The 16,571-nt window shown below is 43.4% G+C and overlaps 1 protein-coding gene across 2 annotated transcripts in view; it reads right to left on the reverse strand.

Annotated features, from left to right (window-relative positions):
* RABEP1 (rabaptin, RAB GTPase binding effector protein 1) overlaps window positions 1-16,571 on the reverse strand; it is a 919,122-nt gene that overhangs the window by 17,332 nt on the left and 885,219 nt on the right. The gene's annotated exons all lie outside the window — the stretch shown is intronic.

The following is a 16,571-nucleotide window of genomic DNA, read 5'->3' on the forward strand; positions in this document are numbered from 1 at the left end:
TGTTCAGCAAAGCCATCTAATTCACATACTCTGTGCCTATTGCAGAATGGGTGGCATAGCACAAAAGAATGTGAGAAGTGAAGCTGACAGGACATCAGGTTATTCTGTAATTAATACTAATTTCCTCAAGGTAGGTTCTAAATCAAAATTATTTGAATCAACCTAATCCTGAAGCCGAAGAACAAGGTCAGTGAATATGGAGACACTTTGCTTATTTCTGTAAGTAACACATATAAACTAATTTATGCCACCATAATGGCTATACAGCTGGAAATGTTTATGAGCCGACTCCCTAAACTCTCTTAAAGAAAAACTAGTTATTGAGGTAATAATAGAAGGAGAATATGACAACAGTGAAAGTCTAAGGTAATGAATGTGTTATATTCCTTATGTAGTTCAGTATTATACTGAGTTGATGTACAGATCTTTATGGGGTGAATTTTGGCAATTTCGTAACCAGTTTCTGAACAGTTAACAATATGACCAAGATGCATATTTTCATTACTAGCTAAGATTATGTTTCCTAAAATACAGCACTCATGTTGCCGCATAGAAACCAGGTAGGTACCCGACTGAACACCTCGGGGGTAATTTATTCAGTTAAGAATGGCAAGTTTAGAGTTTGTTTTGGATTAGGAAACGGAACAAAGCATACTGTGACAATTCAAAGTTAAAGCCATAACATACTTGGAAAGCACTGGTGTTGGGCACAGGGGGATATGTGGGAGAGCAGACACTTTCATAATGCAAGCTATGATTATGTATGACTTTATATAAGCATAAGGGCTTAACAATGCTCACTTTTGGTAGCTTGTCCTGAGCAGCAATATGATACCCACAGAACATATACATAGGTGTTGAGACAGACCAAAACAAAAAAAACTACAGCAACTTTAAAGCTACAGCCAATGTTTGATTATCAAACAGACCTTGCAACAAGAAAGACTTAACTTAAAGAGGTTATATCTTAAAGATATCAAATTTCTGTTGTAAAAGTGATTCCTAGGGCAGTATGCAGGGATTCTCCACATCCCCAGAACTATGCGAAGGAAAACAGGACCTCGGTTTGTAGAGGCTAAGCCTTCCTACCGCCTCAGTACCCAAAATCCCAGAACCGATTAGCTATAGTGTCTCATTCGTTCTCTACATAATCACGAAGCTACAAATTATTAGACAACCCAGAACACAACACTCCCTCCCGACTCTCTCAGTAATCGTAGTAGCAAGACGTACCCTTTCGCTCACTCACTCGAACTTGTCCACAATAAGAATAGACAGTCACAGTTATAGTTCAAAATATTTATTTTAACTATAGTGCTCTATAATGCAGTATACGAGCCACTACCAGCAGCAAAACACATAAATCTAAAACAGTTAGCATTGTAGCAAGCCCATAGACAGTGAAAGGGGATGCCAGCATATATAGACAGTGAATAAAGGACTGTAAGGCCTAACCACCCTCCCCTTGGAAAGAAGACTTTTTTTTATATAAAAGAAGATCTCTGGCCTTTGTCAGCAGACCACATACCTTAGTGCCGGGATAGTAGTTTTATATCATAGGAAATGCATAGATCTTCCCCCTGGAAAGGTCCCTAGCCAAGTGTGTGTTAAACCAACATGCATCCCCATAATATCAAATCACGAGTTTACAGCAGCCGCAGTTGTGTAGCATGTGCTAGGGACTGACCAGAACAGAACAACAAGGGGCATTGATTATCGACCTTGTAGTCCGTGTTCAGACTAAACTCCTAGCAGAGAATGCAGAAAGCAGACGTTTTTCATGTGAAAGGCACAAACAGAGTATTGCAAAATAAAGTCATGTAGTAACGTGCGCAAAAATAGCATCATGGCTGCAGAGCTCATGCTAACTTAGCAATGTCGACAATGACCCCAACGGCCATATGACAACAGACTGGTAGATAGGTGTAGGTGGTCAGGGCACAGGAGGTGGTTTGTCCACACTAATGTCTCTTAAGTTTAGACTCAAAACAATTTATGCAGCAAATAATCCTTCCAGTGGATGAAGCTGAAGGTTATATTTTAGGTTATAAGAACTCAGATGCTGATTGACAGCCCTTGATAAGCTGTGAACATAGGGGGGGAAAAGCCCAGAAACAAATGCACTGTTAATGACCAAAGCCATAGGTTGTTAGCACTGTTCCATAGTAATTTCCTTCTGTACGTTACAGCCTGAAAAATATGACTGCATCTCAGCAGCACTGAAAAAAATGTATTTGGTGGCACTGAAGTTTAAATTGGGGGCGAACACCAAAATCTCCATTGGCTAACACAGGGTTACAGGTAGCCCACTCAGCCTATCTACCTTATGAATAGATTACGTAGCTGGGTACTGTAAGGTATAAAATTAATCGTGGCATTAAATCTACCCAGGTGTAATTCAATGGCACTACTAAAGAAATGCATCTTTTAAAAAGTTGCCACTCTGTGACCCAGTTGTCCAGTACACTCATGGGCACTGGGCAATAGACCGCATTCTACCCGCCTGGGGAGTCGTGTGAACTTTGGGATTGCTAGATGTCACACATAGCTGGATAGTCGTCACCAAAAGGGAGGTGACCTGGTAGCCCATTGGCTGTTGACCACGTTATCCCCCCATGGCACTTTCTGGGAATAAATATTGCAAATCAGTGACCCTCCACCTCAGATCACGTTGGAACTGGGACAAGGACTGCCCTGCTGCCCCCTGCACTGCACAAAGAGAGGCTGCATCATCTACTGGACTGCACAAAGTGAGGCTGCACTGTCAGCTGGACTGCACCTGCTGCAACTTCGGATAGAGAAAAGAGGACAGTGCCTCTGGCTCCTGGCAAGGTCGTGCCACAGCCAGAGTGACTCAAAGTAACAGTGGACTGACCCCCTGCAACCTGCACAAGGGTCAGCACTGCTGAAGTAGCCCACACTGGCAAGTTGGTAACCACCGCAGAATATTCACTGCTAGCTGCTGCTGCGCTCCCCAAGAGACCGATCCTCGACAGCCAAAAATTGCAACCCAGTCAGTTGGACCCAGGAGTGCTGTCAGAGTCCAGATTGGTCACCCAAGAGGAACACCAGCCCCCACCAAAGGGTTTCGCTGGGACCGCTGTACACCATGACCAGTATCCCAGCCGCAGCTGGCCTTCTATGGTCTCAAAGAAGACATTGATGTATCCTGACCTCTGTGGCTAAAGTCGCCCCACTGGACCTGTGGACCCAGGTATAACCACAAAAGGACCATAGTCGACCGCACAGCACCCGAAGCATCTTCATCTCCTGCATCAGGACCGCTTCACTGATATCTATGGCGGTTGTTCACCAGGTAACTGTCCAAATCAACCCCAAGCCCCCCCTCCCCCAATCACCTCCATGTCGGAATAGGTGGCCCAAGTCTGGCCACAGCAGTTGAAATAACCTGTACAAACTTTTCCAAAGGCTTCCAAATTTACGCCAGCCAATGCTAGTTTGTTGCTGGATTAAAAACTAGGATTTGTTTAAATATCGGTATATCCAGAACACTCCGGAATATTTTGTTAATTTTGAACTCTAAAAATCCATAAACATATAATCTATTTAATAAATCTTACAACTCCTTGGCAACCAACAATTCCTGCACCTTGAGGTAATATCACAAGCAGAGCCATCCACAGCGAGCAGAAACAGTGTCTGAAAGGGAACCATAGCTAACGAGAATCAGGTCATATTAAGTCATTCATGCATTTCAAGAGGCCTGGCTCAGCCCATGTCGCTACATCCCCAATCTCCCTAGCTTTCTTTAGGGATCCTTAGAAGCTGCCAATGCCCAAATGGTTATTGTAGTTCAATTAGCATAGGGTAACTGGACTGTTTTTCAAAGCAGAAGGTGTAATACCCTCATAAATTGACTCACTAGAAATTAATAAATATAACAGGTCTCATATATCGGAAACCATGCCCAATAGTTAAAATCCCTTTTCAGATTTGAGTGCTTTAGATCAAGTTACAATAAACCTCCAAATAGTGGTGAGAACCTGGCACAGGTTGCATGGTGGCCCAAACCACCATATTGGTCGCTACCAACATAGTGAACCAAATACGGGAAGAGGAGAACCTGAGAGCAGAGGATCTGCTGAAAGGGTCTGAGGTATACTTCTTCAGGCTCCTAGCTTTTTCAGAGGGGTAGATCAGCCTCACCCGCAACGTTTTATTGAAACATGGTTAAGAGGAATAATTTGGATGGTTAAACTTTCCTAGTGCCTAATTACTGAAAGTGCACGCTGCAAGCATACCAATAGATCTACCTAAATCTATAGTAATAATTATAATGAATTATATGGACAGAGACGAAAAGGTAATTGAAGTTATGTGCACAACTCATTACAAATCTCACCGCATCTGGATCGTCCTGGAAAACACAAGGGCAGTCCATCAGCAGAGGAAGTTGAAACCGAAATCAGATATCCTCTATTTGTCCTATATCCAAGCCAGACTCAAGGTCTTGTTTCATGCCAAAACATTCTTTTTTTAAATGCCAGAGGAGACATGGGAATGGACTGAAGAGCGACCCATGATTAAAAGGCGTGGAGGAGGATGCATTTGTGAACTACACCAAAGAGATCTATAAAGATGTTGTTACATAGCAATGACCAGCACTAAACATCAGAGACAAGACATCCGACAGTAGGTCCTTCCCATCATAAATGGGAGTAATGGTGAACACCCCAGGCACCTCACCTGAACCAAGGGGACATGCATTAAGCCAGTTTGTAGGAAATTTGCCTTTTCTGAATGCTCACCCCAGATATTTTGCCTTTTTCTGGACCTTCTTTCTGCTGGACAAAAAATTCTGTGCACTGATCCCCTTTAAACCTGGTTATATTGGCTTACTCCAAACTGACACATTAAACATGCCTATACATCCCTAGAATATGGTGTAGGAAATGCACCCAGCGCCTCTATGTTAAATGAATGCCAACTGTGGACTGCAGCATCTATTGTGCCAGCCACAAAGTGGGCAGGGAAAACATGGCTTCAGCCCTACCATTGTAGCCTAACATTGATTAAGAGCCCGTTTCAATGATAAAGGTGTTTTTTTTAGTAAATAATGAAATTTTAGAAAACTATCTTTTTTCTGCCTGAAGCTCTTTGGGCTAATTTACATTAGCTCTCCAGCACCCGCTAATCAACATTTTGACCTTAAGAAGGTGTGAAATCTGCTCCTAGTGATGGGACAAAGGCCTGGGAGGAGCGTGTGGAGGTGCTTTCTTTCCCTGTCAGGAAGTCCAGTTGGGGTGGGCTCAGGAACATAATTAACTTTAAAGGGGCCTGCCCTGTCCCAAGTCAATGAGCGGTGACACCTGAAGAGGCCCTGCGATTTTCTTCATAGTCAGGCTGGCAACAAACAAAGTGGGAGGCAAGCTAACTATAAAACCAGTTGTAAGTGACCACAGAGTAGGTGACTGCTTATTACCCTGGCCACACATCTGGGTAGGCACACAAGCTATGCACAAGGTGCGAAGATATTCCCCATCTTGGATTTAGGATAAAGTGCACTATGGGGTTGTTTACAGTAGAGCAGTCAGAAACTACTGCAAAAGTGGATAGGGTTGTCCCTGGGAACTTTTACCCAACTGGTAAGGGAAGAGCCAGGAGCCTGCAAAACCATGTCCCCTGCAATTCAACTTTATAACTATCAAGCCCGAGGGGTTGCTCTGTATGGTGCAGAAGTATGGGGTCACAAGGACTTAGAAGGCCTCAGGGTCGCAGAAAATAGTTTCCTGCGACAATTGTTGGGTCTCCCGGTCAATACCCCACTACTTCCTCTTAGGATGGGTGGGAGTCTCAGGCCAATCTCCAATGGGATGATGTTTTACAGATCCTATATTGGAGAAGGGTCAGGTCCACTCCTGAATTGGAATCCCACAGACTAGGGTAGGGAGAAATACTCAATGGGCCTGGGTCACGAAATTTAGCATGGCTAAAGTATGTGGGTGAAACCATGAGGGCCATGGGTACCAACATTCTGTGGAAGGCCCCTTGAGAGGTCTCCATATCTACCGCAAAGCCTTTGATTCCCTTGGAGCCGACTCCTACTTGCAATCACTGCATTAATAGAACTGCGGATTGTGTAGTTGCATGTATTTGGTAAGAAAACATTTTTGTACCGTTTACTTCAAATAAGTATTTCCCTGCATGAATGTTTTTTTTGTTTTAATGGTGTAATAATTACAGCCCATTTAGCTTCTGCTTTATTGTGTGTCAGGTTTACTTTGGATTTGTGCAAGATCTGTACATCATAGAAACTGTCCATCTGTCTTTAGCAGATGAACAAGTGGATGGCAACCAGCTGTCTTAAACGCTGATAAAACTGAGGCTATAGTAATTGGAAATAACCCATCGCTCTAGGATCATCTCCTCTGGCCCTCGTGCCTGGGTGATCGCTCTAGGATCATCTCCTATGGCCCTCATCCCCAAACCAGAAGTAAAGAGCCTCACGGTATTAATGGATAAAGATTTGACCATGGCATCCCAGGCAAAGAAAATGGCAGACAAGTGCTTTTGCCTCCTGAGAACAATAAAAAAAAAAACGCTCAAATAGCTACCTGTGGAAACTCAGATTACAGCAGTACAAGGCCTTGTACTTTCAAGCTTAGATTATGGCAATTATCTTTGCCTAGGCAGCTCTGCCTATGTCATCTGTAAGCTGCATTATATTAAAAATGCTGCAGGCCAAGTATTGCAGGCCTACCAAAAACGCAATCTATATGTTCGGCTCTAGTAAGCATCCACTGATTGCCAGTGAGCAAAAGAATTGAATACAAAGCCTTTTGCATTACTCATAAGGAAAAACATGCTCAGGGTCCACATATTCATAGTCGTCTTATAACTTAGTATAACAATGCGAGAGAGCTAGGATCAAACAATCTTTCCCTCCTGGCTATCCCCATAATCAAAAGAGCGAGATAAGGAGGTTGGTCATTTGCCTATTTAATATCTAAGCTCTGGAACTCCCTTCCTATTCACACCAGAGCCAACAGTAATTTGCTAAGCTTCAAGAAGCATCTGAAGACCCACATTTTCAGGTAATTAGCTCACTTACACCCTCACGACCCCTGCTAGCGCTGGGAAGCCAGTTTCTGGGTAGCCATGAGCTCTACAAGAAATCACAAATAAAATAAATAAATATGTATTGTGTGGTCTTGTGTGCAATTTTCTTGTTTTTCCTTTCTAGTGGGATATTGTTGGTGCTTGCTGTGTATGTGTAGAGTAGGTACCGTTGATCCTCAGTCTAGCGGTCTGTGGCAAGTGAGAAGTATTTTTGGAGTTTTAAGTACATTGTGTGGTCTGTATTGTTATTTTTCTACATTATTATACATCAATAGTTATATTTACTGTTTGATACAGCCAGCTTGTTGAGTTCGATTTTGACACAGTGTTGTTTATTATTGTTGCGTTTCCTTAGCAAGCATGATGGTTGCCCACAGGCATCTGAATCGGAGTTTGAAAATGTATCTGAGACTGACTCTGCATCTGAGGCAAAGGATCAAGTTGAAGGTTCTGGAAGTTTTTTCCTGTCTGAGCAGAATCATCTGACGATGTATCCACTATTAGTGCTGATGAAAGTGCCATTTTTAGAGGAGGACACTGATATGGCAGAAGTGCAGCAAGAGCAAGCTGGATTGCAATCGGGAGTGGAAGGCTTGCTACCGGAAGTGATGAACACTGGGTTGCCCCTAATATGGTGCATCCTGTTTTACCTGACTTTAGTGGTATTGCTGGGGGTACAGCCAATACAGAGAACGTTTTGCCTATCAATTATTTCTAACTGCTTATTGATGATTTTTTTGGGATGCTATTGTTGAGCATACTAAATTGAATTCAGAACAGTTTTGATGGATAACACTACCACACTCAAGAATCACTTTAGAGTTACCTGGTAAACTCCCACAAATTTTCATGAGATTAAGTAGTTCTGGGGTTTAACTTTATTGATCGGACTCCTAAAAAAGCCTTCACTGTCTTAATATTGGCCTTCTAGTCCCTTGCTGGACACTGCATTATTTTGCAGCAACCATGAGTTGAGAACAGTATTTGCTTCTGCAGCGGATGCTGCATTCTATGGATAATGCTACAGTGTTCTCAAGAGATTATCCTGATTGTGACCACCTCTTTAGGATTTGGCCTGTTCTTGACCATTTAGTGGTTTGTTTCTCAGATCTATATTCCAGGGAGTGATATTTCTGTGGATGAGTCTCTGTTCTGTTCAAAGCCTGGTTAGTTGATGGTTGTCCAGTAACGTTCCCAGCAAGAAAGCACTTATGGTATTAAGATATATATGTTGTTTGAAAACACCATTGGATATGTGTATAATTTCAGAATGTTCTTTCGTAGGGATTCTTCAATTGTTCACCATAGAAGCCCTTACACTTTTGGAGCCAGTGAAAGAATTGAGTGGGAACTTGCCAGAGAACTTTTTAATCAAGGTCACCATTTATATGTGGACAATTTTTACACAGTAAAATTATTTAAGTATTTGTTCAAGGACACTTTGGCATGTGGCACAATCTGCTAAAACCATAAAGGTTATGCAAAAGACCTTGTGTGTAAAAAAAAGTCAAAGGGGGCAGAGCAGTGCCTTGCATAGTACTGAATATCTTGCCTTGAAATTTTCAGATAGAAGAGATGTCCACATGCTCACAACTATTCTTGCTGAAAGCACTTCACCTGTGTCTGTTTGGGGTCAGGTAGCAGAAGTGCACAGATCTGTGTGCATTTTAGACAAACTATAACAAGCATATGGGAGTTATCCAAGATCATGCTCCAGATTCCAAGATTAGTTTTGTAAAGTTTCAATTGCCTGTATTATGCACCCTTTTTACAGTTGAGCAGCCAAGTGTTCAGAGATTCGGAGTAGTGGAGGATGTGGCTAGTTAGAAAGATCCAACACACTAACGAAGAGACGAATGGTACTATCCTTCCTTAGCAAATATATAAACACACAAAAAAGGAAGAGGAAAATAAAATAAACCTCGATTCTCTATGGAAAACCCTCAATGGTTTTAAAAATTGCTCTCAAACACCAATTAATGTCATGCTTCATCATAGGGCAAGCAATAACACTCTGGGACAGCCCAATGCTCAGAGTGGAGCAAAAAAAAAGGTTGTTTGTCAAAGGGCAAAAATAGCCCTACAAAAGTGGGCTACTCCAAACCTCAAGACCCCCTAAGAGAGTGCCCACCGTATTTTATTATGGGTTGCTCCTGGCAAGGTTAAAAAATGTCAGTCGTGGTATGCTTGGACCATTAATACGGTGTACCCTTGAATATTGTGTTTATGAACACGTTCCGGACTTCCAACTAAGTGTAAGTGCCTGTGGCTGCCTGTTACTTGCGTTTCCTGCTAACTATCTCCGCATTCTTTGCACATATCGCTGCTATATTAGTTTATCACGAAATATTTTAGATGGTATTTGAAATTTGTTTTTTAATTGTTGGGCTAAACTGCTTTTAACGTTCCTACCTGTTGCTCCCACTTCATGTCTCATTTGCTGTACTTCCCGCTTGGCCCTGGTGGTACCCGGATGTTAGGCGGGTCCGCATTGCACAAGGGGTTGACGCGCTAGTTGTTCTCTCACCAGAAACTACTCAAGTCACACTGGGGCAACCGCGCAGCGGGCGCACATCTGGCGCGCCGGAGGCGTGCCAAAGGCAAGCCCGTCTGCGCCCGGAGCGCGCCCAGCGCCAGAAACCCATGCCTTTTAAAATCTGGGACATACAATAGACAGCAGCTGCTGGACCTATATTTAGGTTCATGCAGACTGCATAACATGACTCTGCAGGACAAGCACTTAGGTGAGCTTGTCTGCCCAAAATGCTCCTTTCGTGTGAATGAAAGCATTGTTAACAACCATGACCAAGCGGGGAGATTCTCGAACGCTGGTATGTCGGACGCCCTGAAGGACAGAGTTGCCGGAGACATACTTAGTAACTCTCCCGGGCAAGACCTGCACAGAGGCCCTATGTCAGCTCAGGAACAGTATATACAATGCGTTCTGGTGAATGTACGGTCTGTAGGAAAACACAAATATCAAATTGAAGATCTGATTCAAAGTACAAAACCTGATATAGTCTTCCTGACCGAGACCTGGACAGATAAAGCCTCGGGTCCAGACTGGTATATAGCACTACCGAAGGTCTAGGCAGTCACTTCACAGGACAGGGAGGAAGGTAGAGGAGGGGGCACAGCGATAATCTATCGGGAATATTTAAAATTGAGAACAGAAGCCATCTTGGATTTACCTGCGGAAGCAGTGTATTTTACCATTAATTTAAATAATATTTTTAACTTTCAAGGACTCTTGATCTACCGCCCACCTGGACCCAAGGCCACTTTTGCGCAGACACTGACACATTTGGAGTCCTATACAGACTCTCACCCCTTTATAATTCTTGGTGATTTTAACTACCACTTGGAACTTATTAATAATTTGGACTCCGGTAGATTATTAGACTATTTGGCAGCTTTTGGTTTTAGCCAGATAGTTCCGGAATCCACCCATCAGGCACGCCACACTTTAGATGGTGTCTTCTCTAATAATGTAGAGACGAGTCTGTCAAGAGTGACTTCCCTCCCATGGTCAGACCACAAAGCGGTCCATTTTAACATCAGGGTCACTCCGCCTACTCGCCAAATTTAAACGAAAGCAGTAAAGGTAAAGATCAGACGCTGGAACAAAGTTCTAGCCGACGATTTAGAAACAGCCCTTGGTCAATTCCCCCTCTCGCTGGCGAAGGACAATAATGAGGCAGCGTCTAGGTTTAATAAATGGCTCCTGACAGCAGCTGATCCTGTGGCACCTGAAAAATGGTTGACAGTTAAGAGATCAAAGCTTTCGTCACCCTGGTATAGCTCTGAGCTGAAGGGCCTAAAGGTAAACTGCAGGAGAGCAGAACATCTTTGGCGACAAGACTCCAGCAAAGTTAAGAAAACAAACTATAATCTTGCTCTCCAACAGTACAAAGAGGCAATTATTGACGCTAAAAGACATTTTTATACCACTGAAATTGAGGAAGCTGGTAATTCCTCCAAAGAATTTTTTAAAACGGTTACCCTGCTCTCCAAATCTCAGCAAGCAAACACGTTCCAACCAGACCAAGGCATGTGCAATAAATTGTCTACCTACTTCCAGAACAAGGTCCAAGTAATTTACGATGACCTCTTGAATACCCGTATGGGCCCAGACAAGTTAGCTCACCTACCGGCAGAGGCAGGTATAATAGATTCCAGGTTAACAAGCTTTCCAGCAATTCCAAAAGAGGATGTATGTAAACTTCTCATCTCTATAAAATCTGGTTCACCCAAAGACCCTTGCTCCGCGACGATTACGCATCTGGCCGCAAAGAAAATCAGAGACAAATTGACTCCTTTAATTAATCAAGTGTTAGAGTCAGGTAACTACCCAGTCTGTTGGAAGAATGCCACGATTAGGCCCATTTTGAAAAAAACCACCTTAGACCCCGCGGAGACCAAGAACTACCGCCCGATAGCTGGCCGGCCTATAGCAGCTCAAATCTTGGAGAAATCAGTGAATAAGGCACTAAATGAGTATCTATGCACCAACAATCTGCTAGACTCAACTCAGCATGGTTTTCGATCGCACAATTCCACGGAATCTGCCCTGATAGTAGCAGCGGAGGAGATCCGAGGAGTGGTTGATGGAGGGGGCAAAGCTGTCCTCGTTCTATTAGACCTGTCGGCAGCATTTAACACCGTGAACCACATGGTGTTAGTGCAGGGGCTGCGGGATGTGGGGATCGAGGGTTCAGCTTTGTCCTTCCTCTCATCGTTTTTGGATGAGAGGGAACAGAGCCTGTACTGGGAGGGTATGCAGTCAGATAGTTTCCATCTACCCTGGATCAACTTTGTCACCAACAATGTTTAACATCTACGTTATGCCCTTGGCTAGACTAATCAGGAAGCATGGTTTTGCCTTGGTGTCGTACCAGACGATTCCCAACTGATTATTTAGATAGCTAAACAGCCTGAAGATACAGCTATCAGGTTTCATGCGTGTCTTGTGGCGATCATGACCTGGATGAACCATAGCTTCCTAAAAATTAACACTGACAAGACTGAGATCATTGAGTTTGGTCAGGGGCAATCCCTGTGGAATTATTCCTGGTGGCCACTAAGAGCAGGAGAATGTCCCGCCCCTGCCTCTAAGGTCAGAAACCTCGGAGTCATTTTTGATAGCCAGTTAAATTTCTCCGCTCATGTAAATAGTCTCACTTCTTCCTGCTTTTTCTTAATAAAAACTTTGAGAAAGATGTTCCCTTTCATTGGGCAGGAATTACAAAAGACAGTGGTGGTGGCTCTACTACTATCTAAGATAGACTACTGTAATGGCTTGCTGCTGGGATTTAACAAAACCCAGATGAGCAGGTTGAAGTCACTGCAGAATGCTGCTGTGAGGCTTCTTTTGAATATACCTAGAGGCCAATCAACCTCTGCTGGAATAAGAGCACTCCATTGGCTTCCCATACAGCAACGAGTGAATTTCAAGGCGTTGTGCCTTGATCACAAAGCACTTTACGGGGGTGGAGCTAAAGACATTCAAAAAATGTCCAGGCCCTATACCCCAGCTCGTGCCCTAAGATCCGATAAGTTTGGCCTGCTCCATATTGAAAGGATTAGGAGAGTGAGATGGGGTGGACGTACCTTCTCTCACTATGCTGCAAAGTTGTGGAACGAACTGCCAACAGCCATGCGATTTCAGTCTAATAGACAATTTTTCAGGAAAGAACTGAAGACCTGGCTGTTTGCCTCAATATAGCCCCTGTAATTTAGGTGCACCACTTCCATTTACACCAGCGCCAAGATGCCACTGCATTCGAGCGCTATATAAACATATATCCTATCCTAACACGTTCCAGCCTTCCAACTACCCCTCAGGGTTGACGGCCTTCGTGAAGATGAAGATCCCTCTTTTTACTTCCCTTACTGTCCGCTTCTTTGCTCAGGGATCCAACCCTGGCCATACGTGCCAATTCTGGTCACTCTATGGAACTACTAGAGTTTTACTAAAATCATTCCAGTGTGTTACCGCACATCGGAAAGAAGCGAGTGGCATGAGGGGCGGTGTCAGACCCTTGAAGAACGTGTCATTACAGGGTGATGCTCCCACTTCTACCCCTGTTTTGGAATGATATTTTCTTTGCTCCACTCTGAGTGTTGGGCTGCGCCAGAGTTTTGTAGCATGCCCATGATGAAGCATTGGGAGCTCCCCATAGAAAACTGAGGTTTATTTTATTTTCCTCTTCCTTTTTGTGTGTGTTTATATAGATTGAAAGATCGCCACTTTCCTGAATACATTCCTCGTCAGAGATGTAGAGTCTGTTTCCGAAGAGGAGTACGAAAGGAAAGTTGTATGTACTGCCCGAGTGTCCTGGCGTATGTGTGCCCACTTGTTTTAAATTGTGCCATACACAACTCAAGTATTGGAAGCAAACATGACAGTAAAAGAGGCCTGACTGTGGCCTGTTTTGTTATACATTTTCTGTTTGGATACCTGGTTGGCAGTAGTTTAATGTGCTTGGTTAGACCTGTTGTGTATGCAGTTAGTTGGTATTTCATCTTCTTCCAATATGTTGGTTCTTTCTATTTGAAAAAAAATGCTGATTTCAGTGGGATGTTTTCTTGTTTCCTGTCTGTGCTTTGTGTGTGTGTGTGCAAAAAAAAGTGGTGCGAAGTTTCATGGTGACGTCTGAGTGGCATTTAGCTGGTGGTGTGCGTGGACTTTCGTTTATCTGCCAGTGTGTGTGTACAGTACCCAGCAGCAAGTCACTACATACACACCCCGCCACCAAAACACCAGTCTACACATTCCGCCAGCTTCTAGGCGGTGTAGTTGTTGTGTCTAAACTGGCATCTGGCTAGTGGGGTCTTTGGCTAGCGGTGAGTGTGTCGGGTCTCCAGTTGGCGGCTTGTGTGAGCTGGCATTTGGCTGGTGGTGTGTCTGTTGTAACTAAACACATTGTTGTATCAGCCCTGTGGGCGTATTTATGTGATAAACCCTTAAATAGAGCTGTTTGTTGATGTGAGTGTTGTAGTGTGCTGGGCCTGCGGCAGGCGATGTGAATGGTTTTGTGTGTGTGTGATGCATGAAAGGTGTGTGAATGTCATGTAAAGCGGTTGGTGCCTTTTCAAGGCTTTACATCTCATGGTTCAGTAGTATATAATTGATTTCTACATTTTCATGAAATCTTTTGTTAATAAAATTTACATTTTGAACTTTACACTCACTCTCGTGCCAAATCAGTATGTGTATGACCTCGAGGAGTAGATGGTTGTCCAGTAATATTTGTCTTTTCCTTCTCCGACAGAGTGTACATTGTTTCTAGTGAAAATCTACCAAATCTAGGTATTTTTTGTAAACTAGACACCAGGGGGACTTTAGGGTGGCTCTTGTGGATCCAACAAGGTATTCATACCTAGAAGCCCTTAAAATTACAACCAAAGGCTAAAAAACCATTTTCTTCATATTTGTGACTCATGGCACTGGAATCTGCAGGGAGCTGCAAATTTCCTGCCAACCAGAGTTCCCACATGTCTCCTGTTAAAAATTGTACCTCACCTCTGTGGATGGCTGAGTCTTGCATCTGCAAAAGGGCGTGGTCCAAGGCGCAATATGGCAACATTAACAGCTGCTGTTTTTGGGCCTGGGTTCGGGGTTACCCAGGAAAACTTCCCAAACCCAGGCATTTCTGAAAACTAGACACCGAGGGGAGTATGGGAAGTACAGAGTGGTGAGCCTCTCGTAGATCCCACAAAGGGTTCTTACTCATAATGCTCTGCCAACCTAAAAATCTGCCTCAGATCGCACATTTTCCTTGCATTTCTATGATGTATCCTACCAGAATCAGAGGGAATGCAAAATATTCCTACCACCCAGCATTTCCCCACTTGTCCCGATACAAATGCTGCCACACTTGTGTGGATGGGCCTAGTGCCTGCAACAGGAACGGATCAAACTATCATCTATGGGAGTCCTAGCAAAGAGACATTGACCTTGGTTTGATCTGTTCCTGTCGTGGGCACTAGGTCAAGTGGGTCAGCGTTTTTATTGGGATAAGCCGGAGAATGCTGGATAGTAGGAAGTTTGTGAATTCCTGCTGATTCCAGAAGGTAAGATCACAGATATTTAAGGAAAATATACAATATTAGGCAATGTTTGAGGTTTGCAGGGCATTGTTAGTAAAAAAAAAAAAAAAAACGTTGTGGGACGCACACGACGCACCCGAGGCACACCACCCGGCCTCCCCTGGGTGTATAGTTTTTAGAAATGTCTCAGGTTTGGTAGGTTTCCCTAGGTGGCCATCGATCCCCAGCAAAAAAAACACTGCTACCCCCTTTGTTAAATCATATAATTTTTTGTGACAGGAAATACTGATGTCTCCACATTGTATTTTGGGGTCTTTCCTGTCACAGGTACTAGCCCTACCCGCACAAGTGATGTACCATTTTTATCAGGAGACTGGGGGGAAAGGTAGGTGGAGGCAATGAGGAAAATGTGTTTTTAGTCAAAGTTTGAGGTTTGGAAGGGCTGCTGAGTAGCAAATGCAGGTGGGAGCCACACAAGTCACCCCACCCTGGATTTCGCTAGGTGTCTAGTTTTCAAAAATGTGCAAGTTTGGTAGGTTTCCCTAGGTGGTGGCTCAGCTAGGGCCTTACGTCCACAGCTACCCACACTGAAAAAAGGGTCAGTTTTCAGTGAAAAAATGTGATGTGCCTATGATGTGTATGGGGCCTTTTTAGTCGCAGGCACTAGGCCTCCCTACACATGAGATATCGTTTATGTTGGGAGATGTGGGAATACAGAATAGTAGAACATTTGTTATTACCAACTGTATTTCTCTGCATTTGTGCTGTCCAAATGTAAGCAAGTGGGTAAAAAAGAAGACATTTTGAAAAATGCCCTCTGAATCACATGCTAGTATGGGTACCCACAAATTCGGAGATGTCAAATAACTACTGATCCTAAACTCTGTATCTAATGTCTATTTCAGAAATGCAAAGGTTTCCTTGATACCCATTTTTAGTCTTTATATTTTACCATAGGAAGTGCTCTATACCCGGCACACAATGAAAAACCTTTGTAAGGTGCAGTTCAGTTTTTGACTTTTGGTACCTCGGGTTCTTGGAAAACCTACAAACCCTATATTTTTCGGCAACCAGAAAGGTCCAGTGGATATAATGGTATACTGCTTTTGTAAATCGGCCACAGTAACAAGAAGTTAAAAATGAAAACTCGGTCACATATGGCCGTTTTGTCCTACTCATTTGTAAAATTATTTTATTTCAATAGTTAGTTTCTTTGAGAAAACCTCGACGGGTCTATACAATGACCCTTGCTGCAATCATAGTTCTTTCTACTTTGCAGAAATCTATAGCTTCCCAGGATCACCCATGGGTTAAACCCTGATTTCCAACACAAACTGGAAGTAGGCTGAAAGCACAAACATTAGGAAACAAGCATTAGAAATGCAATCGGGCTCGGATTTATTTTATTTTGAGCTAATGGCATTGTAAATGGCAATGTG

This window comes from Lissotriton helveticus, chromosome 3_1 (assembly GCF_964261635.1).
Source record: "Lissotriton helveticus chromosome 3_1, aLisHel1.1, whole genome shotgun sequence".
NCBI lineage: Eukaryota > Metazoa > Chordata > Amphibia > Caudata > Salamandridae > Lissotriton > Lissotriton helveticus.